This window comes from Rhincodon typus, chromosome 23 (genome assembly GCF_021869965.1).
Source record: "Rhincodon typus isolate 14 chromosome 23, sRhiTyp1.1, whole genome shotgun sequence".
NCBI lineage: Eukaryota > Metazoa > Chordata > Chondrichthyes > Orectolobiformes > Rhincodontidae > Rhincodon > Rhincodon typus.
In genome coordinates, this window is record NC_063354.1 from 18,450,956 (window position 1) to 18,478,313 (window position 27,358).

At 41.1% G+C, this 27,358-nt stretch overlaps 1 long non-coding RNA gene across 1 annotated transcript; it reads left to right on the top strand.

Annotated features, from left to right (window-relative positions):
* The first annotated feature begins 909 nt into the window (after window positions 1-909).
* Window positions 910-4,918, top strand: LOC109922329. Its single transcript, XR_002259567.2, has 2 exons — window positions 910-1,648; window positions 1,833-4,918. It is a non-coding gene; the product is annotated as an uncharacterized LOC109922329 (long non-coding RNA).
* Window positions 4,919-27,358: the final 22,440 nt, after the last annotated feature.

Consider the following 27,358-nt stretch of genomic DNA (forward strand, 5'->3'; position numbering starts at 1 on the left):
ATCCTCTTTCCAAATACTGAACATGAATGGGACATTTCGCCTCATTACTGTGCAGTAAGCAGCTAAGACCGCTCCCTCTCAATGACGACTTGATAAAAGCAAATGGCACAGCGGCCGTTATAAATATTTCACATTGTTATATAAATATATATATAAATAGATAGATAGATACATAGATAGATAGATATTTTGTAAATTAGGAAGACATTTCAGAAGGTGCATGGAGTGAAAGTACATGAATGGTATCTGCAAGAGCGTACTGTCTTCAAGAAACCAACCGGGCGAGAGAGCACACAGAGAGCGGGCACATTAACACAGCGTCCCGCTTGGGAGCTAGAGCTGCGGATTTTCGCATAGACGGAATTGGTATTTTACAGCCAAAAAGAGGGAGGGGGGAATAAAACGGTTTATTGCTTACATTTCTTTAATAACAAACAAAGACGGAAATACATTAGGTTACACTTAAATAACAAATATTTTAATTTTTATCATGTTTGTATTTTGACTTTTCTTGTATATATGTAGCAAAAATGTGTACTTACTGCAATTCCGAGTATACACTGCCTTATTGTGAAATAAAAGCAAAAAAGAAAGACTAATTTTTAATTATCTGGACGCTATGTGACATGCTACACTTCTGAAAAGGTTGCAGTTGAGCACGAGCACTAAAAGATTTCTTTGCTTCAACAACTTGTCTGTACAATGAGGCACGCACAGCGAGCAATCCTGGGCTCTTGTCAATCAAACTGTGTAAACAAGACCCCCATTGGCTGGCGGCCCGCCAGATCCCTGTCAATCAAACTGTGTAAACAAGCCTCTGATTGGCTGGCGGCCAGCCCGCGCCCGGCTGCATGAAAAGCAATTAGGGCGCGGCGACGGTTTCGGGGCACCCCTCGCGCCGAGTTAAAGGAGAGCTGGTATAAAGGGAAGTGACGGTTTCGCGGCCGCCTCCACAGAGACCCAAATGGCCCTAGGAGCAGAAAAGGGGGAAGAGTGAAAGAGTGGAAGTTGTAAGTGCAGGAGGAAGGTGATCTTCACAGAGAAATACTGAGTGAGGGGAGAACAGCAGTTGCACACACAGAGAAAGAGAGAGAAAACAGTGGAAACGTCAGGCAGCAGAATTTGCAGAACAGAGCCAGAGTGAGGAAGCAACGTGGAAGAGATGGACAGACTGGGACAGAACAACTGCAAGACAAAAAGTAGTGCTGTGAAAGGAAACAGGAAGAGTGAAGTAGCAGACTTTTCCAACACCAGGAAGGAGCCGCAAAGATTACAACGACAGAATCAAGGAAAGCAGCAAAGATTGAATAGAAGAAAACTTTAAAGTCGTTTAACATGTGTAAGCGTGTCAGTAAAATAAAAAAGGGACAACTGTGTCCAAGGGGGAAATTATGATTTCAAAGTTTACTGAGAAAAAGCATTCGAAAAGAAAGGGAAATATGAGATCCGAATAAGTTGGAAGAATAAGCAGTTGTACGCGCTATAGGGTGAAGAAATGTAATATACAATGCCAGGCGCGAAAAGGAAGTTTGGAGAGCTATGTGCTTTGCTGAAAACACATGGTGTGTGTGTGTGTGCTCGCATCCGCCTGGGCAGACTTCATTCTCCAACGCAGCAGTTTCAAGAAAAGGGAAGGATACTATTGGAGGTGGGTTTAAAAAATAATTTTTCTAATTCCAATTCTGTGTCGCCATGGCTGCAAAACTAGGCCAGTCTCATATATTTATACACGTTTGTGTAAACTTGTGCATCTTTGGATTTCTTACTCCCCTTTTCTCTAACTTGTAATTCTCTCCTTTTTGCCTTCTGTCTCTCTCGTTTTACACCAACAGAGGAGGCCTGTTGAAGCCTGGAGGACCAGTGGATAGGATAATTAATGCAAAATGACTGATGGCTGTTGAAGAAGGCAAGTCCTGCAAAGAGGATTGTGCGTGATCAATGAAGCATCACTGACTGACAGTTTCCTTCGATCTTACACCCAGATCCAACTACCGGAACGAGGATTTGTCACCAGCGGCCGGAGGCTACGCAATGCATGTTTGCAATGCAAGGCAAAACGCTGGGAGGATAAAAAGGGGAAGAAAGAGAAACAAGACGTTTCTTTTTACAAAAATGATGTTATATAAAAAAAGGCAGCTCGGGAAGAAATGATAGGTGTTAAAAAAGTAATCAGATAAATGTGGGAATGGAAATGATTGTTGCAATATTGTATATAATGTGTCTATTTAAAGTTTCCCAATATTGTGGTTTTGCGTAGGCTGTCGTTTTGTGAGCTTGTGTGCGGATTGACAACATGGGTCTGAGCTACAGAGCTAAATAGACATTAAACGTGTTAACACCTACAGTCCAGCATCACGTCCCGCTCCCCCCACCCCTGCTATGAATTGTCAATTTTAGGCCGGCTTCACAAATTCGGAACCAACCAACCAGTGGACTTTGGATCTTGATTCGGAAGCGTGACCGTCAGAAAGCAGCTTCATGCAATAAAATGGCAATGTGTTTCAGAGAGGAAATAGCGCCCTTTTTTTTCTGAAGTGACTGAAATTCAAATGAGCAAGGCACCGGGCTGTTCCTTTGCTGTGTGATTTCGGGATAGGTTGCAAATGAGTCTCGGAAAGAGAGAGACTGTTACTTTAATCCACCGAGCTTTGAGCAAATGTGAGAAATCTCTCTAATAGGACATTGCATCTGTGTTGCATTATAAGCTGTTGAGGTCACCCTCGTAAATGCAAGAAGCTATTGGCACGGCTGCTTCATTACGATGCATTTTATTGAAGAAAAACGTAAAAGTAAACGGGGCTCGAAAAGACCGAAAAACAGTCTGCAGTCCGTGAATGTTTCAGTCCGCATAATGTTTTTGCGTTTTAGAGGAATTTGCTGAGATCTGGACAGATCACGCTTCGAAAATGCGGCATTTTTATTGCGGGGGTGGGGGTGAAGCGGAGTGAGGAAGAGAGATCTGCTTTTAGCTTTAATAAGTTGGAACCTACTGATAGCCATAACGACTACTTTTAACATCAGTTAGGTGAAAGTGTTCCAGATGCTGCTCGTACTTAGTATGGACATTCTAAGTGACTATAACGGCAAATCAAAGAAACGTATAAAAACCGAAATACCTCATAAGGTCAGACATTTCCTTCCTTCTGCTCGAAAAGCTTTTTATCAACAGTAAAAAAAAATACATTTTGCATAATGGGCCCTTTATTGTGCGATGGCGCTCTCAAACGGTATCATAAAGTTACTCACATATAATCGCATGAAGGAAACTTGCCAAAATGATTGAAAATAAAGATAGCAAATCTCCTTTCACGGCCGTGAAGCCTCTTTTGTGGCGTCTGTGAAGCCAATTTGTGCTAAATCTTTCCTTTTATTTATTTTATAAATGAATCTGTAAGCACGCCACAATTTACTAAAACCGAGGGCCTTTTATCACCGAACATCTGACCAGCTAAATTCTCATCGTTTCTTTAAAAATAGATTGCTACGAGAGTTAGGGAACCAGTGTGACCACACTATACCATACTAAATAAATTCCACTTGAACTCTGTGTCCAGTTAACCTTTCTGCTGCAATCCCTTCATCTTCTGCCCAGTTTTCACCAGAAAACAAGTTTCCATATTGAAAAACAGCGCACGTGCATTTGTGCATTATTTTATGTAAAGTTCCCAGTACCTTGAGCATTGCGTGATGCCTTTACCAGTGTATTCCTCCTGGCACGGGAATTTTTGCTGGTTGATTTTTTTTTAGTTCTATCGAATGCAGCACAGACACTACGAACTAAAGAGAGTTCACGACGAGCTCGACGTGGAAAGCTTTCAGATCAACTGGAGAAGGGGAGATACCCTTCCCCGCGTTCTGGTTTATTTATATATTGCAAAACAAAAAGATGCTCGGGTGACAATATCCAGCTCAGTGTCTGTGCTGATGGGGCAGAGGGTTTTTAAAGAGATCTGGTTTCGAATCCCGATTCCCTCGCCACACATTTGGAATATCCTATGGAAAATTAAACAGATCTGATATTCACAGTCAGAACTCACACCTTTAACATCAAGTTTCATTATTGAACATGCTTACTCCCAGGCGCATAGGGTGTGCTATGTGATAAATCGCGCTGCCTTCAGTGAGTCAATTAAAGCGTACCCTTAAACAAAATATCAGCACTGCTTTAACACCAGGAGTGTAAAGCAACTCAAAAATGGCCAAGTTCCTAACAACTAGCTTTTGTCACGCGTTTACACTACATTCTCATTTACAATTGTTGTTCACTTAAACACGTACAAGCTCTTCATGTATAAATTCTCATCTTTCATTAAATGGGAAGTGGGCGGCCCAGGAAATTCGAATGCATGTCCATCATTTTTTTGTGTTGTGAATATTTTGCGACTTTTCTTTTTGAATGGATATGGCGTTTTCTCGATAAATCCTTCGACAATGTATAGGAAGATTCGCCCTTAACCAATGTATAGAGGAAATAAAATCTAGCGAGAGATGCACGCTCTGTTTATTTTTTCTTAAAGAATCCAAATCAAATATCGTTTTACAACTGAGCAACAATTTTAGGAGTTTTTTTTGTTTCTGACGGCCTGTCAGTTTTTGATGTTGAAGTGGATGTTAAAACAAGTCCCGTTCTTTGCTTTCGGTTTTCCATAACGGAGTGAGTCTGTCACATCCATACTTTTAAAACTGGGAAAGTGAAGTTGGGTGTTCAAACTCCAACTTATGCAAGGGCTTGGCGCTCCAGCTACATGCATGTTGTGGCTCCTCATAGCTGTTAATTATCAATTTACTATTCAGCAACATGATGAAAACACAATCGATGTTCAAGCTGTAAGGGTGGTTATTAGCAATCGCTATCTGTGATGAATTTATGTATTGTAATGAATTTAATTACCGATGTAAATAAATGTTGTACACTGTATGCAGATGGGCTGTTTTAATATTGTGTGGGGTTGTCCACGCTTTGACTCTGCCTGCCCGAGGCTGCTGGGGCGTTTCGAGAAGGGAATGGTGGACGCTTGATTTCTAAGATTGGAAGAACGGTTCAAACGGCAGCCCGAGCTATCTACTTGGGGATAGGGTCCCTTCGTCTGCGCTTTCCCTGGAAGATTGAGGGGCGCCTCGTGCTCGTTGGAAGTCACCGTGAGTGTCTGTGCGTGTGTTTGTAAATATAAAGAGCCCAAGTTACTCGATCCCCATCCCGTAAGGGATTGTGAAAATTAACGCTGTTGAAATCTTCATCAAAGGTCTACTTAAGTGGATTTTGAATTACAAACTCCTACTCCAAGTAACCCCTCCCGGCTCGAAGAATGAAATTTCCCAGGAAATTGTAAAATATCTGGATGGGAATTTCAGCTCATTTTCCGAGTCTGCCCAGCCTCCCCACGGAATCTCGGTGGCAGCTGGGTGTAAATCTGCAGAAGGCGACGGCGATGTGAAACTGCCAGACGCGGAGCTGCCTCCGAGAGAATACTTTCGGTTTCAGAGCTTATCAATCGGAAGACGTACAGGCTGTGGCTAGGACTTTGCAATTTATCAAAGTAAAATGCTTTTATTTGATACAATAGTCTTCAATGAGAAACGGGCTGGAGGTGGGGTGGGGTGGGGGTGTGATCGACGGGGACGGGGCAAAAAGACAAAAGGAAAAACTACATCTGGCAAAAAAAAATTCCGAGAGAATACAGCTACTAAACTGAGGCTAGCGATACTATCTCTAGCGATACTCAGTCCGCTTTCAGCATTGAAAGGGGCAATTTGAAAAAGAATCATAATGTGACACAGAGCTCCGGGGAGTTAATTTTTTGGGGGGAAGAGAGCAGGAATAAGAGCCCATGCATCTTCGGAGCTAATATTTGACCGAATGTAAGCTCATTTGTCTGCTAAGTAATGCTATTGAGCCTGCTATAGAGTGAAGATAAAATCAGCGCATCCACGTTGATTTCCATTTCTCTCTCGCTGCGTGCTCTCTGCAACACTCGCTTTGCACATAATGAAACATTACACAACCTCCGAGCTCAGTGTCTCAGTTTGTGTTGTACTTGCGCCATTACAGGCTATTTTCTTTCCACAATTCCCGGGATTGGTGCCGAAGGCCGGAGCTTCTTTCATTGCCACCTATTTGAAAGAGGCGAGAGAGTGGAGTTGTGAATGCAAAATGGCGCAAATGCAGCAGTCCCTGTTTGCTGTCGACGAACACGCGGATTTACAATAATAAGCAGATCCTCGTGATGTTTGATCTCAGAGAGCGGCGCTGGGGAAGCTTCGAGAGTGTGTGTGCTTCAGGCCGGTCACTGCGGACTTCTCTGTCCGCTACCAGTTTGCTCCGAGCCGGTTACAGGAGAATTCACCCAACGTCATATGGAAAGAGCGGAGATCCTAGAATAAAACTGAAAACAGACACACACAACACGCTCTGCCAGACTCTGCTCTCTTCATTTCAAACAAACATATACCTCACATACTAATGTTAAAACCCCGGGACCGAGCTGCAAGTGTTCTGGGAAACCCCCACACGTGTTGCAATGATCTTCTTTTGTTCAAACTGAAACGATACTAAGGTGAAACTTATCGCACACATTACCCTCAAACGCTACACCTCATGCTAAACCGGTTCCATTGGTTATATCTGCAATGCACCGAGACCCCTTTCAAACTCATGCCTTTTTAAAATAATTTCACCCAAGTAGGCGCTAAAATGTTCGACCTTGCCCAGCAAAGCTTCTCTTGTTTTGTTTTCACCCCCCCCCCCCCCCACCCTACTGCATTTTAAGGAGATAATTAGCAGCCTAGCCTTTAGTCAGCAGAATACAATCAGATTATAAGCAACCCCCATCACAAACAGTCCCCAACCGCGGGGTTCCCCTTTCAGATTGCTTTTCTTCCTCCTCTTTTGTGGTTTAAAGACACAATACGCAGTAAAATAAATAATTGAAAAGCGTAAAGATGTTCTGCTGTTACACCCCGACCCCTTTCCCCAGCAATGCGCCTACAATCAAGATTGGGTTTTATTCCATCAATGTTAACCTTAAAAAAAGGGATTCAGCAGATAGAGAAGGGATTACAGCGTTCTGCATGATTTAACTTACTCCATGCCAACCGAGTGACTATCTGTTCATCGCCAAAGAAAATACTCAAATTTCTGCTATAATTTGATTAAAAAACAAAAGACGTTTGAGGTCCTAAATGTACTGCAGCTGAAAAGAGTTTAATCTATTTGCTCTAAACCTGCAAAACAAGATCTAATTGGCAACGTATTAGTAATCCTGAAACTGAAGCTCTGTCAGATTTTTTTTAACAACTAAAATAGAAGGATTTATTAAACATGGAAAAGAATGTCCTTGCAGAATGAAACGGTACCAAGTGACAACTTTGGGCAGAACCTGAGTTAAAACATGCTGCTTGTCTTATAAATGTGGCACAATTATGTGAATTGTATTAACTACGTTTTCGCCGGCTTCGGATTTATATATATAAATATGATATTAATCACCGGACGTTGTGTGCTGCACCAATTTATTACGGGCTAAATTTCGCCTTGATTCCCGATGCATCAACACATCCCCCTCCCGTATGAAAAATCATGCAACAGCAGAAATATATATACATATGTGTGTCGCCGGCGGAGCAATCCTGGCAAATTAACATTGCAGCAAAGCACCCATAAATGAAAAATCGCACATTTGCTTCAGATTTTCCCTCCACGAATAGTTGACACGTCCTCTTTTTTTTCTCCCCAGCACAAACCAAATCATCACTTTTGGAATCTGAAGATGAATCTCAGGGAGCTCATGAAGCGAAAATAAAATCCGCGGCTCTCCGCCATTCTACCCACACGCATCTCCCAAAGCGAGAGAGAAAGCAAACCAACTTCTGCATGAAATAAAGCGTTCACTTCAAAACCCAGTTAAAATTGCACGCCTTTTGTTTTGTCCAGGTTTCCAGGAAATTAAATATATACCTTGCCCCCTTTCACCTGAGTTTGCATCTCCTGCCCGTTTTATACTTTAGCACAGCTTTGAATTGGAAAGCAAAAAAAAAGTTATTTTCAAATCATAAAATGAATCGCTGACCCCCACATTCCTTTGCAGTGCAAAAGGCGAGCCAAAGCCCATCTTGTTTATTATCCAGAAGACAGTGTGGTCAATGGTTATAAGAACATCCTTTTCATTAAACAGTGTTCACATATATAGGGGTCCCTTTCATTGCTGTTATAGTTCCCTCTCTCCCGCTTATATTGTGTATGTTTATAAACCGCTGACGGGGGGAAATAAACAAGACATTTTTTTAAAAAAGGAATGACATACCAAGGCGATCGATGCAGGCGGCAGATCGAGGCTGTTTCCTAGAGAAAGCCCGGTTGTAAATATCTGCACGGTTTGTATTTTGTCCCGGGTTGCCTCTGCGTTGCTAGGGATTGGTGCGCGAACAGGATTCTACCTGTCTCCATACAGTATAAGAGGGAATGAACTCGGTCAAACAGATGCGTTCTGCGCTGCCACTCCGCTCTCAAATTTATGGCTGGCTGACGTGCCTCTTCTCCCACAATGGAGCCGCTTGACATTAACCATAAAATTGATGAGAGAGAAGCGAAATGTAATCTCTTTTCCAGATCCTCTCCGCTTTTTCCCGGTTCCAGTATCCCACTTTGAGCAAGCAGTCCCGCTCCCTTTGTCTCAAACCCGGCACTTCCGCCACTATTTTTTTTGCTGCTGTTGGGATTTTTTTTAAAACGGGAGGTGGGTGGGCGGAGAATTTTTTTTTTGGTTGGTGGGGGTGAAGGTAATAATAGTGATCGGAAAAAGAAGCTACAAATTCTGCGAACTTCCTAAACTCGGCTATTGTTGGGTCCACAGTATTTGGAACTGTGCTCAAGGCTCGACTGTTCAATTGAACCTGGTCAACACAGCAATTTCCACAGGATTCCCCCCCCCCCCCCCCCTCCCCAAATCCTCATAAGACTCAGCCCTTTTAAGAGAGAAACCGCATATTTAAAAGAAAGGAGTACACGTATACGCACACACAGAGCAAGGGTTTATTCTAATTGGGGCTCACTATTTCTTTTTGGGTTAAAAAAAAGCTCATCTGTGACCTCTGCTTCTTTCATGTTGATTAGATTGACGATAGCAATGCTTCCCCCATTGATCTATGGTGGAGAGAGACTCAGAGGCCACCGGGCTGTAGGGGGCAGCTCTTCTCCTGAGCTAGTTGTCGAGGTCACAGCCCTGGGAAATACACTGACGTCCTTCTGGGAACCCCCTCTTCCCCCAGGGGTGACGTCACCCCGCCGCCGCCGCGTGACGTCACCCCCGTGATGTCATCACCCCTGGCATTCCCCCAACCCCCACCCCACCCCCTCCGCACGCACACAACCAGGAATGTTTTAACCCCTGACTTTTTTTTATTGCAGCAAACTATCCCATTTCTAGGACGGTCGTTGAATGTAACTATAAAGTCCACCTGCATTTTCATTGCTTCTTTCCTCCCTACTTGTATCCTTGATTATTCACATCAATCTTCATCGTCGATCGCTTCCAGCTCCACGCTCCCACCCCATGCTTGGTAACTGGCTGGTTCCCATTTTCAAGGTCCCGGGTTGGTGTCAACACAAGTGACACGACAGTGCAGTGACTGAATGCAACCTCGGTGCATTTGGTCAATCTGCATTGTTATTAGCGTTCTGGACATTGACTTTCTCTCGCTTTCTCTTTCCCCATCCCATCCCTTGAACATAGCCAGGTATAGCGAGAATCCTACATATGGGGAAATGATGCTGCAAATGTATGTAGCTGTCAGTTAGCAACTGTGCAGAATACAGAGACAGGCGGGGTGCTGCTATGATAGACCTGAGCACCCTCAGCCTTTCTAGACTTGGTGACTTCAATTTGGATAACACCGAAATGGGAATATATATATAAACTACTAGGACTACACTGGGATAATGCATTGATTACTTTGTTCTTGAAGTTAGCCTATAAATGCATCATTTGGTTTGGTAGTCAATTATTAGTATACTTAATTTTAGTTTTATTTGGTAACCTTATATAACCTTTATCAAATGAAAACAAAGCAATTAAACATTTCTTCTTTTATGGCAACATTGTCCATCCACTTATCATATTTGATCACTTATGTTTGCGGAATGTGATATTCCAATCAAATTCATGAGCAATTAAACAAAAGTTTAACTTTTTCCTGATTTTCTGCTATCACTGACATAGAATAGAATATCCTTTATTGTCATCTGTACTACAACACAGAAGTACAGGAGTACAGTGAAAAGTTTTACAATAGCTGCCTTTTAATGGCGCCATCTTAGCTTCAAGTACCTAGGTACAAATCTTACAGAGCAAAAACGAAGTGGTCCTACACAAAGAGGATTACAGGGAAGCATAAGCATTGCTTACCAAAGTAGTTACAACAGAGTGAAAAGGTTTTAAATTACAGTCTGATAACAGCAGCACAGCATGTGGCGCCAGGCCCAAGTCCAGCAATTGTCCCCCATCGCACCAGCCTCCAGTCCACTCCTCACCGGCACTCAGCAGCAACATATCCAAAATTATACAAGAAACAGCTCTGAATATTTAATTCTTTCTAGGACAATTAAACTATCAGATTGCCATAATCAGAAAAACAAATGATTGAGAACTTTTAAAAAAAATTCTTTATGTAAGATCTTTAGATCTCTGCTCTTTTTTGTCAGAAGTAGTTTTGCATTATTCCATCTGTTTGCTAACAGTTTGAGAGAATAACAATGAAAATAACTTTCCATATCACCTGTTTACAAGTAACCTGGCAGATTAAATCTCTTACAGTTCTGTTGAGAACTTGGAACAAAAAAAATCGAGACTATACAGAACATGGACCATAAATACAGCTTTCATTTACCTTAACTCTTTCTCCAAAATGATGTGAATGCACAGTTAATTTAGCTATGGAATAATGGTTCATTCTGTATCTCTATCAAACAATACTTTTTTGAGTCTATAAAGGTATTATTGAGTTTCTTCCCAATTTGGCTAAGTGGAACAAGCAGCAGTTAAAACAGCAGTTATTCAAGTCTACTATAGTAGCACTGTGCTTCCTGACATTCACCACAAATCCTATTCAGTGATCATGCATACAGTGTCTAGGTACCAAATTAATGGCTATCAGTATGGAGATCATCCAGCAGCATAAATTTCTGAATTCCACGTGACTGTTGCAGGAAGACTATTTAGGGGCATCAGCCATATGTACCTAAATGACTGTAAACAGCAGTGTTACTGGCACCATGGTATGTTTACACAACATTTCATATGTGGTCTTTCCAAAACATTGCCAAGATACATCTTAAGCACTATAGTTCAAACTGAGACAGTGTCAAAGCAATGAAAGCAATATACTGGCAGTTGCTTTGTGAGATGATAGTGCAGACATTTTGGTTAAGATTTGAATATCATGGTACTATCTGCTGGAGAGGGGATTCCAGAAGGCATTCCACACTAGGTGCAAATTAAGTGTGCTAGTAACTTTTCTTGTGTGTGTCATTTTTGTCTGACAGCAGATTTCTTAGACAGGTAAACTCCCCCTCAGATAATACTTTGTCATTCAAAATTCTTATTTCAGTGATTCTATTGGCTCAGCACAAGAAATATTATCTGAAATCCAACATGACAGTTTTGCCCAGTAGATGAATTTTCTAAACATGTTTAAAAACTAAATAAGTGGCCCTCCTCTGTCAGTACACTATAGAGTAATTAAGAAGAAGGATGCTGTTGGGTTACTTGGTGATTCAGCACATGCTGCACTCGCAGATGGTACATTTCAAATTCATAAAAGGGTCTGCCTACAAAACAAGCTTTGCTATGTTAGTTGTCCAGTGTGGAATGTTACAAAGCAGAAGCCAGGAATTATCCAAATGGAGGGAAAAGGGGAGGATAACTCACTGTCGACTACTTTTGACTATCGTCTAGTAATAAGCTAGTCAATAATAATATTTAAAAAAGGACAACCACAGGACACTTCAAAGCATTTTGCAGCTAATAAGTTTATTTGCAAGATAGAGAAATGCAATGTCCAATTTGCATAATTCTACAAACTGGCTGCTTTGTATACTGCAATGGTGTTGATTGAGGAATATATGTTGTACAGGACTTTTGGAGAACTCCCCTGCTCATCTTCAAATTAAGCCATGGGAACTTTTACATGTGAATAGCCAGATGGGTTTGTCTTTAAAATTTCATCTGAAAGATGGCAATCCTGGCAATGCAGCACTCCCTGCACACTGCACTGATGTGTCATCTTATATTGTGCATCAAGGAGTGGGGTTTGAAACCATAATTTTATGGCGGAGACAAGAGTATTTCCAACTGTGTCAAGCCAGTACATTAGCAGATGTCTGGGACCAAGAAGCAGACGCTCTGCCTTAGGAGATTGCAAGAATTCATACAGTGCTTTCTTAATATAAATCAATGGAGGTACGCGATACTTTGCTTGCTTTCAAAATATGCTAAAGGCACTGTCTAGATAATCAAAAAATTCTTTTTTAGTGATTCAGCAATTCCATTCGCACACAACTATCATCATTATTAAAACGCTGTTGACATTCGTCACTGAAAAATTTCCAAAGTATGATCTTCATGTTACATCACTGTTGAGAAAATTGTGTCAAAATCACACTTCGCCTGCCACCTTTGATTTCACTCAATAAGACAATTCATAAACTCGCAACATGATTGTAGTTACTCCCTTGTGCCTCCTCTTAAACTGAATGATGGGAAATCACAGAAGCTACCAATTTGGACATAGATCAAGATCTTTGAAGAAAAAAATTGTCCTCAAATAATGGTTTAACTATTTATATCTGATTTTTTTTGGAGAAAACCACTCGGGTGTAAAAAATCACTCTAAAGTTTATGAGAAAGGAAACAATTAATAGCAATAAAACTTGGGGAATGTCAAATCAGTTGGCTATCCAGTTGCCCTCACTAATATCTGACAACTGGCATATGATTTGACAGACAAATTCAGAAATGCATGGTCACCCTCACAGAATGATATCCAGCATACACCTAACACTCTTCCTGGGTGTGCCCTCATGCACCATAAAGCATTGAACTGCAATCAAATGAAGGATATTAGCGAACCAACTGGTAAGATTACTGAGTTATATTTCTCCTACTAGCCCACAAATGACCGGATATATTTCTTACAATTTGCTATGATGGATTTGGAACTGAGGACCTATGATTTCTGTCAGCATAGTTAAAGAATATCATTTCTGTACTTTATACTTTTCTTAAGTATAAAATAACATCGCCTCAAATTTCTTCAGAATGTTCCATTATAATTCCCATATAACTTGAAAAGGAGTGCAACAGAAAAGACAGGACCATACCAGGCTCCTGAAGCCCAGATAACATGATAAGACCAAACCTTCTTGTGGATGGAGTCCTCTTGGGTTTTAAAACAGTTAAAACCACTCAGATCAATAAAACCAAGCTTTACGAGTTAACCTATTACAACTAACATACAAGCAACACAGTCCACCCCAACCTTAAGTTCACCTGGACTATCTCTAATACCTCTCTGTCCTTCCTGGACCTTTCTGTCTCCATCTCGGTCAACCACCTAGAAACCGATATCCATTTCAAGCCCACCAATTCCCACAGCTACCTAGAATACACCTCCTCCCACCCACCCTCCTGCAAAAATGCCATCCCCTATTCCCAATTCCTTCGCCTCCGCTGCATCTGCTCCCAGGATGAGGCATTCCACTCCCGTACATCTCAGATGTCCTCGTTTTTCAAGGACCGCAACCTCCCCGCCTCAGTGGTCGAGAACGCCCTCCACCGTGTCTCCCACATTTCCCGCAACTCATCCTTCACACCCTGTCCCCGCAATAACAACCAAAAAGGAATCCTCCTCGTCCTCACGTACCATCCCACCAACCTCTGGATCCAATGCATCATCCTCCGACACTTCCGCCATCTGCAATCCGACCCCACCACCAAAGACATCTTTCCCTCCCCACCCTTATCTGCTTTCCGGAGGGACCACTCTCTCCGTGACTCCCTTGTCTGCTCCACACTCCCCTCCAGCCCCACCACACCCGGCACTTTTCCCTGCAACCCCAGGAAGTGCTACACCTGCCCCCATACCTCCTCCCTCACCCCCATCCCAGGCCCCAAGAAGACTTTCCACATCAAGCAGATGTTCACCTGCACACTTGCCAATGTGGTATACTGCATCCGCTGTACCCGGTGTGGCCTCCTCTACATTGGGGAAACCAAGCGGATGCTCGGGGACCGCTTTGCAGAACACCTATGCTCGGTTCGCAATAAACAACTGCACCTCCCAGTCGCGAACCATTTCAACTCCCCCTCCCATTCCTCAGACGACATGTCCATCCTGGGCCTCCTGCAGTGCCACAACGATGCTACCCGAAGTTTACAGGAACAGCAACTCATAGTCCGCTTGGGAACACTGCAGCCCAATGGTATCAATGTGGATTTCACAAGCTTCAAAATCTCCCCTCCTCCTACCGCATCCCAAAACCAGTCCAGCTCGTCCCTGCCTCCCTAACCTGTTCTTCCTCCCACCTATCCCCTCCTCCCACCTCAAGCCGCACCCCCATCTCCTACCTACTAACCTCATCCCACCCCCTTGATCTGTCCGTCCTCCCTGGACTGGCCTATTCCCTCCCTAATTCCCCACCTACACTCACCTTTACTGGCTCCATCCCCACCTCTTTGACCTGTCTGTTTCCTCTCCACCTATCTTCTCCTCTATCCATCTTCTATCTGCCTCCCCCTCTCTCCCTATTTATTTCAGAACCCCCTTCCCCTCCCCCATATCCGATGAAGGGTCTAGGCCCGAAACGTCAGCCTTCCTGCTCCTATGATGCTGTTTGGCCTGCTGTGTTCATCCAGCTCTGCACCTTGTTGTCCCACAACTAACATACTACTGGGTCTTGGGTTGCCACATCATCTGGATGAGAGTGAGAATCATGTAAATAAACATGTGAACAAATAAACTAGGAGCAAAAGTTTTCTTTTAGCAGCTCGTGTTCTTTGTCATTCAAGAAGATAGTGGCTAAACTATTTCTGTTTTGAATTTAATGTTTCCATTTACCCCCAAAATCTTTGATATCATCATCTAACAAAATTCTATCTACTTCCACCTTAAAAATTTCAAAACCTACTCCCCTTCAATGCCTCCTGAGGCAGACAGTTACAAAGTTGCCCAAGACTTATGAAACTCTGAGAAAACAAAACATCTCCTCATGTCTGTCCTAAAAAGGTGATCCCTAACTTTATAACACTGTTATAAAGTCTCCGTAATACGGTCTCCATTCTGGATTCACCAACAAGGGAAAACATTATTCCCATATCTACCATCTCAAGAACATGCAGGATCTTATATAGTTCAATCAAGTCTCCTAAACCGAGTGAAAACAAACTAGGCTGCCTAATCTTTTTTCGTTAGACAATCCACTTATTCTAGGCATCAATATAGTAAATCTCCTCCAAACCACCTCCTACACATTTACATCCTTCCTTAAATAAGGAGGCCAAAACTGCACATGTTATTCAAGATGTGGTCTCACCGATGCCCTGTATAACTGAAGCATAATATCATTACATTTTTCTGTTCAGTTCATCTCATGATAAAGGATAGCATTCCACTCGCCTTCTGAATTACTTGTTGTACCTATATATTAAATTGAGACTTGCGCTTGAGCACATATAGATTTTTTACTGCTGTTTTACTCTTTCTGCAAAAGTGAACAACTTCACATGTTCCCACATTATTCTCCTTTTGTCTGATTTTGTCCATTCACTCAACCTATCTGTAACCATCTGCAACCTCCTTATGCCCTGTTCGCAACATAATTTCCTGCCTCTCTTTCTATCATCTGCAAATTTTGCAACTTCACTCCCCTTATCAAAGTCATTGATATAAATTGCAAAAAGCTGAGGCCCCAGTACAGACCTGAAGCATCACATTCTGCTGGTGAGAAAAAGGCCCATTTATGCATACCCCTGTTTCCTGCTAGTCAGTCAATCTCCTGTAGGTATGTTCTAAATAATGTTTTCAGAGTTAGTATTTCATTCCTCTGGAATGGGTGAAACTTGAACCCGGGCCTTCATGTCCATGTCAATCTGCTATAGGTATTTTCCTAATCAACCTGCTGAGAGATTTTATAACACAACCTTGGAGCAGGTGGGACTTGAACCCAGGCCTTATGCTCCAGAGATAGCGACACTACCACTGCACCACAAGAATCCTACCAATCTCTGCTATATACTATATGTTACCACTACACATGAGCTTCTAGCTACCGATGGTTGTTTACTTTTTTAAAATCTACCAATTACTTAACATGTTGGTTAATCATTAACAAGGTAATGAAGTACTGCAGACCTGATTGGCTCAGTGATCTGATTGCTAAGTTTGCCACAGAGGAGCAATTCAGTTCTAATCTTCCATTATCTCCATGGAAGCATTGTGAGTCTAAAGGGTCTCTACTCAAAATCCACCCCAAGAAAATAATTAATGTTTGGCCTTTGGAGACAGCTGATAAATGCAAATTTGTAGCAAAATCAGAAATTGCTGGAAAAACTCAGAATGTCTGGCAGCAACTGTGGAGAGAAAGCAGAGCTAACATTTCAGGCCCAGTGGTGCTTCTTCAGAAACAGGTTAAATGTTAACTCTACGTTCTCTCCACAAATGCTGTCAGACCTGCTGAGTTTTTCCAGCAATTTCTGATTTTGTTTCTGATTTCCAGCATCTGCAGTTCTTTTTTTTTCTAACTTAAATGCAAATTTGAGCCTTCCTCAAGAACTATAAACAATGACTCACCAACTTCTCCAATGTCCAGTTTAACTATTCTTGTAGTCCTATAGGTTTTTTTGAGCCAGATTGTCAATTTATGTTGAGTTATTCATTTTGTACTTTAGATCCAGACCTAATAGGATATGAGTTGAAACGGCTTAAAATTCATTTCATTTCAGGATCCTCATGACTGGCAAAAAGATGACACTTCTATCAGTTTCAGCACATTGAAATTCCAGTCCTATTAGTGAATAGATAGTGAGTGGTACATGTGATAATACTATTATAATTTATTGACTCTTTTGGAATATTTAGTAACCAGGACTAATATCTTGATTTTGAAAAATGTGTGTTCTTCACTAATATCATCTAAAGGCCAATAAAGTTTTAGGAATGTGCATAGAAGTGATACCTAAAAAAAACTGGATTCCATCACTGATAGCAAAACAGTGCCAACTAATCACAACCCACCCACAATGATGATCTTGTAACATTTGCTGAGCAGCTGACGAGTCACTTGACCACTACAATCCTGATGAGAAATATGACATTATTGCAGAAAAAGTCTAAATTTAGCAGGAAAGATTTGACTTAGCAATAAGGTAATGGAAGTGACAACAAGCAAAGTAAGGCAGAAATGTACATATATCTCGTGAGAAACATTTGTACCAGTGCACACGAAAAAGAAATATGGCATGACTTGTAATAGGGTACGTTTGCATGTTTACCATATGAATTATAATTTGATGGAGGAGGTCATCTACCAGGTAGAACTCAGGCAACATTCATTTCATTTTTTTTCAGATTATTGTTCATGCAGTGAATTTGAACATTTACCCCAATATGCATGCAACATAAAAGACTGAAAGAGAATATATGAATAAGAGTGCAAAAGTGAGATTTATGCGGTACCGTAAAATAAAAGCAAAGGATATGTGCCTAAATGATAGATTGTAAAATTTTGTTTGTAAATAATAGATATAGGAACAATGGTCTGACATCACAGGAATGTTAGGAAATCTCTAACAAGAGAGGTATTCCAAGTGACTACATGCAAATAATATATATCAGGAGGGGTGAGAAAATAGATTACAGGTAGAAAAAAGATCTGACAGCTTTGGCATTATTTTACAATTATCATTCTCACCCAAACTATTGCTTTTCGATTTACCGAAATAAAGAGCCATAACATTTGTTTCCAATGTTCAAAGATTTTGGACTCCCATACTTTAAGGAACTAATTCAAACTGTGTAAACAATAACTTATTTATTCAGGAAGGAAAGTTTGGAGATTACTGCCATTCAATACAGATTGGAAGAGAGGATTGCACCGGAACCATACTGATGACTTGCACAAAATGTTATATCATTGGGCTCATAAACATGAATTGTGAAAAAAGCACATAATGGTGTTTACAATGACCTTACAGTATCCAAATGGATAAGGGTGCTTATGTACTCATAATGCAACATCTCTCATACCGATAATATGGCTTTCACCCCACTTACAGCCAGCATCAATAACTACACAGTACAGGAAATCCAGTACATGATGAGCAAGAAATACAAGGTGAAAAATGGAACATTAGTCAAGAAGAGGTAACACCAGTTATTTGTTGGTGAGATGTCAATTGCTACAGACTAGAGGTACGGCATTGCAAGTGCTCCTATTTAGTTGTACCCGGAAAGACATCTGAGTGGGACCGTTAAAACTGAAACAATATCCAGATTATGACCAGGTGTAACCTGCTTCCTTACACATAACAGAATACAGTGGTCTAATTATTCTCAGCAGAAAAATCTAAACCTCAAACATTCACTGCTATCTCCTGTATAAGTGATGCATGAGGGCATTGTCTTTTGCATTGCAATTTGCACATTATCTGCAATGGAGCCATTATTTATGCATGCATTAAATACAGTTGAAGCATTCAATGAGAAATGCTCTTATTTATCATGAATGTTCCAACTGTTGCTAGGAATGCTTTGGTATACAAAATCAAATGCGCAATCATGACCAGCTTCAACTCATTTGTAGAATTGCTTCAGGCAACCATTCATGGTACCTCATGAATGCCCACTGTTTTATGCTCACACATACATCACAAATGGAATACCACAAAAACAGTCTGTTGATACTTGTAAATGAAACCAGAAAATTCTGGAAAAGATGCAGCAATTTTATTAATGCCTGAAAAGAGAAAAGCATTACTAATGTTATGGCTATGCAGTCTCAAAGCATCAGAAATGCTAACTTTTTTATTACCATTTCAAATACCAATGGTCCACCAATTTCTCTTTTCATTTTAGACATTCAACATTTGCACTTGTTTCTTTCCTACTTCTATTACTGATATTCAGTTCAGCAGCAAAACGTACATTAGGTAATGCTTCTGAAAAACACAAGCACACAAGACAACAAAATGACCCTAGCCACTGATCTAGATCCATCAAGGTGAATCATAGATGCATGTGGAGGTTCTGTATTCCCTGTAGATCATGTATCTGCAATGCTATTCATTCAACTATGAGAGACTCATGGTAGGACACATGCGCAACCAATGTAGAGACGTTAATGATACACTGGAGGCAAATTCACCAGCAAAGCCCATTAAAAATCTACAACAGTAGCAACACATAGATGAATAAAATTAATTCACTTTTAATAAACCTTGCAGTTTGTTCTTCCTCTGTAGCGCAGAAAAATGTGCCTGTTGTCCAAAGCTAAACAAATAAAACATACTCAATAGAGAGCAAAAACTAAACAGATAACAATACGCAAAAGAATATGAGTGCTCAGTTGTTGAATTGACTGGAAGAAAAGGGTCAGGAAATACTTTCACTCAATCTGAAGTGTATTGATGTTTCTGCTAATGAATACTTTTGTGATACTATACGAGTCCTGTTTTGTGATAGATGTCATAAGATCCCTCCCTAATGGTGAGAAATAGAATAAAACTGTTGACACCTGAGATACTTTGTATGGCTGTCTGGTAGGTTTCTTGTGTAGTGTTAGAGAGCAGACGTTTCCTTTACTGTACTGGTAGTGCAGTGTGAAGGAATGCCTTATGCTTCCAATTTTCTTTGGCCAGCTCACAGATATTGGCCACTAGCTCTGATCTGGGTCCAAGCCTCCACATTCATTATTCTATTGCCATTTATAGGTAGCGCACTCTGCTGAGATACATTTCTCCGCTGCAATACATCCACTGCCAAGGTTGCAAGTAATGTATCTACAGTCCGTTCTGCTATTACGCGATAGTTGCGTTCCTGCACAACATGGCATTATAGAAAATTGCGCTATAGCAATAACAGGGCCTATGGGAAATGCAGGGTTGGGGCAGACCACAAAAATTATCACTCAAAATTGCTCAAAAAACACTCAAAAGCCTAACACAAAGGATAATACAATTTGAATAAATGTTTAATTCATATCTAATAATGAAGTAAAAGTAAATTTAATACCTTACGTTGAAAGAATGTCAACATGACTTGATGGGGGAGGAGGTTTTGATGTTGCTATGTTGTTAATGCAGGGGCTGAGGGTCATCATCATCATCATCACCTTCAGGTGCAGTTGTGGTTGCAGGGTTAGGGTGAAAAATAGTTAATCCAGAAGCAGATGGCTGTTGTCTTCTAACTGTTTATTGGGGGTTGGCTTAAAAAAAGACATCCAGTTTTTGCTGCTTTGTCCTTTTTCTTCTTTCATGAAGAAGCTGTTCATAGGGTGCCAAATAAAATGTTATTCCATGAACTGCTACCCTGCTGCGTTCAGCATTGTAAACATTGTCCTTTAAGAGCTGTAATTGCTTCTCAATTTCCCTCAGGATAGAAGACAAAGCGGAAGTGGAAAGCTCTCATGGTGCTGCATCCTGGACTTCATCTTCTTCATCTCCAACTTCTTCTTCCCTCTCAGTGACAAGTTGTTGTAGATCAGCTGTAGAGAGGTGGGACTCAAGCAGCTCTTCAACATCCTCAGTCTCCACTCTTCAAATCACGTAATAGCCAACACAAGTTCACGTTTTAAAATAGCATTTCCCTACTCGTCAGTCACTTTATAGCCAATTCGCGTTATAGCAGAACCGACTGTATGTCCTTTGTGCTCATGAGCCACCTTTCATTAGATTTACACAACTTACCTTCTAAGCTGAAGGCAGAGGCTTCATCCTCATAAAGTTGTGTAGAATCCTTTGTGTGATGCTGAGGCACAATGTACCCAGCTTCTGACTTGTAGACCTTCTTTCTCCAGAGTTCATGATTATGGAATTATTAAGCTGGTGAGCAGAACCTCTCTCATTTAACTCAAAACATCATATTTGACCTCTCATTTAAAAGATAGATTCAACAGAATTTGTTTTCTGCTGAGGATTTTCTGGGGAACAAGAACATTTGCCTTCAGTTTCATTTTACTGCAAGTCAAAGAAAAATCCAGATTTAGTTTACAGTGAAAATGAGATGATGATAGATAGAAATCACATGGAGTGTAGACCTGCCAAGCTACAGCTTCCAGTTGACTTTCAATCTGTCTTTTGGGTCGGTCTTAATGTAGGTGGTTCCTGCCTGAAACAGACAGGAAGCTAATATTTGTTAATCAGAGTAAATTACCTTGTCAAGATCTCAAGTAAGTTTTGTCTTTGTTCATTACAATACAGCCCACAAGCCATGGGTGGCACAATTTGGAATCTACCCATTTTCAATGGGATTTAAACAGATCTCAGCAGCTTTCAAGACCAGCGCTGAAGATGTTTCAGGGATGTTTTATATTGTTATGTTTTTTTGGCTCCTTTTACTGTTAAAAAGTAGCTGTAGAATATTTTGATCACTTAAGGGAACTGGAAATACACTTTGTTCTTCATGATGGTCCTTCTGGCAATTCTACTCTGGCCAGAGGAAGGAGATATAATTAGTGTTGCAGCTGCATGGTGAACAAACAGAATCCTCCCCCTTCCCACACAGATTATCAATCCAGGACAACATACCTGCAGTTCCCTTAGGATTAACGCAGGAGGAAAAGTTGCTTTTCCCTGGGGATACTGTCATAGAGTTGTTGCACTTACTGTCAACAAGTTTTGTAAAAGCTGCCAGAGCCAAAACAGCGTTAATTAAAGCAACCACAACCACTGGAAGCCAGAAATTCTTTGATGAACACACTTTCCAGGCTGTTATAGGATATATAAATAATATCAGTCGACCTGCAGTTCCTGCTTGTATAGAGTAGGTGATGGATGCATTTATGTTGGAGATATTCTTCATTTCCCACTCTTCACTGCTGCAGAGCAAGTGACGTGCTGGCTGATTGAAGATAAGGATTACTTGAGTCCTTTCAGGAGCTCACACTTAACTGCACTACAGTCAGCTTCATGGCTTAACTGGAGTCCTCACTGCTCAGACCATTGGAGCCTCAAATAATTTCATTGAATGACAGGTATGCCACATCTTGCAAAGAGTATCCTGTAAGATTGAAGTTTACATGTGCTACATAGGTTTGCTTCGCAATGGAGTCATCAATAGAAATGCCCTTTGAGCACATTGAGGAAGAGGACATTGTTGATTTAATAGATGATGAGGAAGGGAAGAGTTCAATGTTTACGGCCAGACGTCTTCAGGAGCACTGATGGAAGAGTATTTTGGCTGAAAAATCCCATCTCCCTTTCATTAATAGTCATGACTTTAACTCTCCCAGTTTTCCTGTCCTTACCATTACCATTGGCATTTATATCAACTAACATTTTGACAGCTTTTAAAGGAAGACTCACTGCACAAAAAAAAAATTGAAAATAGCTTATAATTTTAAAGAAAAACAAAATAACATAATTGTTATCCTGATGTGACGTCCTACTGTCTGACATAAGTGCTCTCTTACCTGTATGTGTGGTTCATAAAGTGTTACATCAGTGTCTTCAGCATTAGTGATGGAAGACTGTTGTGGTTCACCCAAAGCCCCTTAAGCTGGCAGTGGACATTGGTGAGGCTTTTTCTGGAATACTGTGTCCAGTTCTGGTCGCCCAGTTATTGGAAGGATATTATCACGTTGGAGAGGGTTCAGAAGAGATTTACCAGTATGTTGCTGGGTATGAAAGTTTTGAGTTATAAAGAAAGGCTGGAGAGGCTGGGACTTTTTTCAACTGGAGCGAAGGAAGTTGACAGCTGACCTGATAACAGTTTATAAAATAATGAGAGTTAGAGTTAATGGTAGTTGTCTTTTTCCTAGGAAGGGGGATTTCAAGACTAGGGGGCACATTTTTAAGGTGAGAAGAGAGAAATTTAAAAAAGACGTGAGAGGCAAATTTTTTACAGAGTGCGGCTCGCGTGTGGAATGAACTTCCTGAGGAAGTGGTGGATGTATGTACAATTTGGGTACAATGTTTAAAAGACATTTGGATAGGTTTAGAGGGATATGGGCCAGGAGCAGGCAGATGGGACTAGTTTATTTCAGGATTATGTTTGGCATGGACTGGTTGGACCAAAGGGCCTGTTTCCATGTTCTATGACTCTATGACTCTATGGTCAGAACCTTGAGGTGATGAGTCATGAGGCAACAACAAAAACAACTCAACCATTGCCATCGATGCTACTGGCTTTCTGAAACCAAGCATGGGCTGTGATTCTGGTAGAGTGAGTGTGCAGATGTGGTGTTAGTTTGAGAGATACCAACAAGTTTCCTTCTCAATGCATAACTGCTCATTCTGTTTATCTGTGAATTAGCACTATTTCTATTGATCACTGAGAAAACAAACTGTAGGACTTGCATGATCCAATTCAAGTCCATATTAATTTGAACTCCCAGCCTATCCAAGGTGAAGCAGTGTGGTGGAATCTACAACCTGTGCTCCTGTCAGAAGCATCTCTGAGAAATGAGATTACTTTTATAGTGTCTATTGAGGTGATCACTCTCTTTCTGATTGGCTGGAGTTTAGCTGTAATATGCCAGAATCCCAAATAGTGTATTCCTTCAGAATATGCTACATATTCTATAAACTGCCCAGCAGACAGTCTAGGGCATTGAACAATTGTTGGTGCACACAAAAGTTATTTCGTTTTCATATTGGGTGTCCAAACTCTGTGTCATTGTTTTGTTCTGCTAAGCTGCTGTATGAGGATGCTCCCTATGAGCTGTTTCCTGGGCCATCCTTTTCATCTGCTTTTACTTCAGTGAATGACACAATGCACATGACCCAAGCTCTATCATGCAAAGTGCTAATTCTATACTGATATTTGTGAGTGTGAGATCATGTGATGGTGTAACCTTGGAAGGATTCTTCTCCTCATTCAGTGACCCTAGAACTTCTGAGGCATTTGATTGCAAAAAAAAATCAGGAGAGGAACAAAGGTTATGAGATAATGGCAAAGGTAATCAGTATCTGATGAGTGTAATAATTGGTTTTTATGGAAAATATGTGAGAATGTTACTTAGAAATACAAAGTGAAGGGAAATTTGACCATTGCCTTCTTGCTGTTAGTACCACATGGCCCATTTTGTCAGAATGTGCATAGCTCTTCGATTCTCCTTTCTACAAGAAGAACTTGTTGAACCTATTGAAGAGTTTTGAAGACATCTGAAGCAGCTTATCACTGTAACATTATGACAGGAAGAAGGTGTAAGTATAGCCAAAGAGACAAGAGTTCATCAGGACAGTAGCAGCCCTTGAGAGTGTGAATTCAAGAAGAGCAAGAGAAGGCAGTTGGGAGGAAAGGCTTTAATGGTATTGGGACTAAAGTCAGCGTGGCAGGGCTACATAGAGTGTAATAGAAATGGGAACGGGAATGGGCTTGCATTTGGCAGTTCTGGTGAGGTCATTTTTTTTTCTATTCTATGTCTTGAAAACAATGCTTGTGCTATTGGTGTCCTCAGGCACCTCACTTCAGCAGTACAAACAAATCAGTTTGTGTATTTGCATATGTCCTCTGAGCACCTACATAGTAGCATTACATGATCTTCACAGTCCTGAAGGAAGATAGGAACAGAAGGCACATAGGAAAATAGGAACAGGAATAGACCAGTCAGCCCCTTGACCCTGTTCTGCCATTCAGCAAGATCATGGCTGATCTGTGGTCTAACACCACATACCTGCCTTTGGCCAATATCTCTTAATACCTTTGCTTAACAAAACATTACAGGAACATAAAGTTACGCTACCGCTGCTTCAGAAAATTTCACTCTACTCACCATTGTTGAAAAATGCACCTCCCCTTTAAGAAGCAGCAAGGTACCTCTATGTAATGGCTATCTGCCAGATTTCTCACCCTCCCAATCAGCAAGCTGTCTATTGGAAGGCTGGTAAATGCTGGAAGCTCAGCAATTATACATTAATGAGGTCTGACCACAAGAATGGGGCCCCTGACAGGTGGAGTGTGCAGCTTATCCAAGGTCTGCCTGATGTATGCTTCACACCACCTTATGTTTTCTTTAGCTTTCACTCAATTGTTTACTTAACTGTGATAAAAGTTGGAATAAGATTTTTTTTGACAAACTACAAGTCTGTGAGTGATTGTTATCACCTAGTCTGAACACATACCAGCTGTTGTTATGAAAATAAGTCAGGTTGCAGGCATGAGTTGGCATATTTTCAATTATGTCAGTAAAATCTTGGAATAATTTGCAAATTCTAGTGAAGTACTTGTGTTGGTGTAAATAAGTCAACTCAAATGTAGTCTCAGGTCAAGTGAGGTTAGATGCCAATGTACATTCGGACTGTTGAATGCAGATGTAACGTAGATCCTATTTTGAAATGATCCATTCTCTCCTTATTTCTATATTCTAATTATGAATTTCTATGGCCATGTTTAAAATGGAAGCTGCTTATTTAAATTTGTCACCCAGTAAATGCATCTTCTTGCCAGAAACAGTACTGCAGTGCCTCCACTGGCAGTAAAAGGAAATTACAACACAACATGTTTACATGGATTGTTTCTGTTCTTAGAGTCATACAGCACGGAGGCAGACCCTTCGGTCCAACTTGTCCATGCCAATCAAGTTTCCCAAACAAAACTAGTCCCATTTGCCTGCATTTGGCCCATATCCCTCTAAACCTTTCCTATTCACGTGCCTGTCCAAGTGTTTTTTAAATGTTATAATTTCTATTTTTAAGAACAGAAGTACAAGATTTGAACGAAGTACAAAACACCTTATCAATGCAGTCATAGAAATTCATAATGAAAAAATTGCAGGTGCATGATAGAGACAGCAAATCTTTAGGAGGTCATCGAAGAGTAGAGTATAGGAATTTGTGATTTTAGTGACTGTGAATAAACAGGGTGTGTGAGGAATCCATGAATGAGGGAGAAAGTATGAGAGACAGTGTGAACAAACTGGGAGTGAAAGAGAATCATAAGCGATGAGGTTGAGAAAATCATTGCTGTTATCAGTGTTGATGAATTCAGCTTCTTTTCGCTGCTCAGCAGGCCTGGCAGCATCTGTGGGGACAAAGCAGAGTTAATGTTCTGAGTTTGGTTACTCTTCATCAGACTCTTCATCAGTCACCAGACTCAAAACATTACCAACTGCTTTCTCCCAGCAGATGTTGCCAGGCCTGTTGAGTTTCTCCAGCAATTTCTGTTTTTATTTCAGATCTCCAGTTTATTCTTTTAGTCCTTTCACAATACTGACTGATTAATATCGGAAAGGGAAAGGTGTAATTTTCACCTTCACTGCTGGAGTTGTAAATTGGCAAAGAGGATCACAGACTTGTTATAGAACCTGTCCAACTACATTCCTATTATCTCTTTGCACACTTCCACATGCATCACATGAAAAAAAACAGACTGCATATGCATAGAGACCAAATCTCAAAGAATGTAAAAGCTCTAATTTCTCTCCTCCAACTTTTCTGCCTGTTGTCTCCTGAAGTATGAACAGACACATGTTCCCTGGGCAGTAACAACTACCTATTATCACATCGAAGTGTCTGTGAGGCCACAGTACATGGTGAGCAGCATCACCTCCAAATTTAATCCAGACCACCCAACACCCACAAAGACATATTTCCTGCAAGAGTTAATGGACAGAAATCAGGAATGGAGGACTAAGTTGACTTTTTATTTGTGATCAGTTTCAGTGGCCTCACTATTGAGTTGGCTGAAGCCAGGTACTTCAGCATAAAGAAATGATTGTAGTTGTGATCTCCATGGTTTACATAACTTACTGCTGCCTCACAGTGCCAGGGACCCGGGTTCAATTCCACCCTTGGGTGACTATCTGTGTAGAGTTTGCACATTCTCCCTGTGTCTGCGGGGGTTTCCTCCGGGTGCTCCAGATTGCCCCCACAGTCCAAAGATGTCCAGGCTAGGTGAATTGGCCATACTAAATTGCCCATAGTGTTCAGGCATGTGTAGATTAGATGGGTTACAGGGGACTGGGTCTGGGTGGGATACTCTGAGGGTCGGTGTGGACTTGTTGGGCCAATGGGCCTGTTTCTACACTGTAGGGATTCTATGATCATTAAGCAGCACCTTGCATCATAAGACCATGTGTGGACAGACATAAACTGTCACTTCTAACATAACACAGCACAGATATAATGAAAAGAAAGAAAGATCTTTCTTCTTA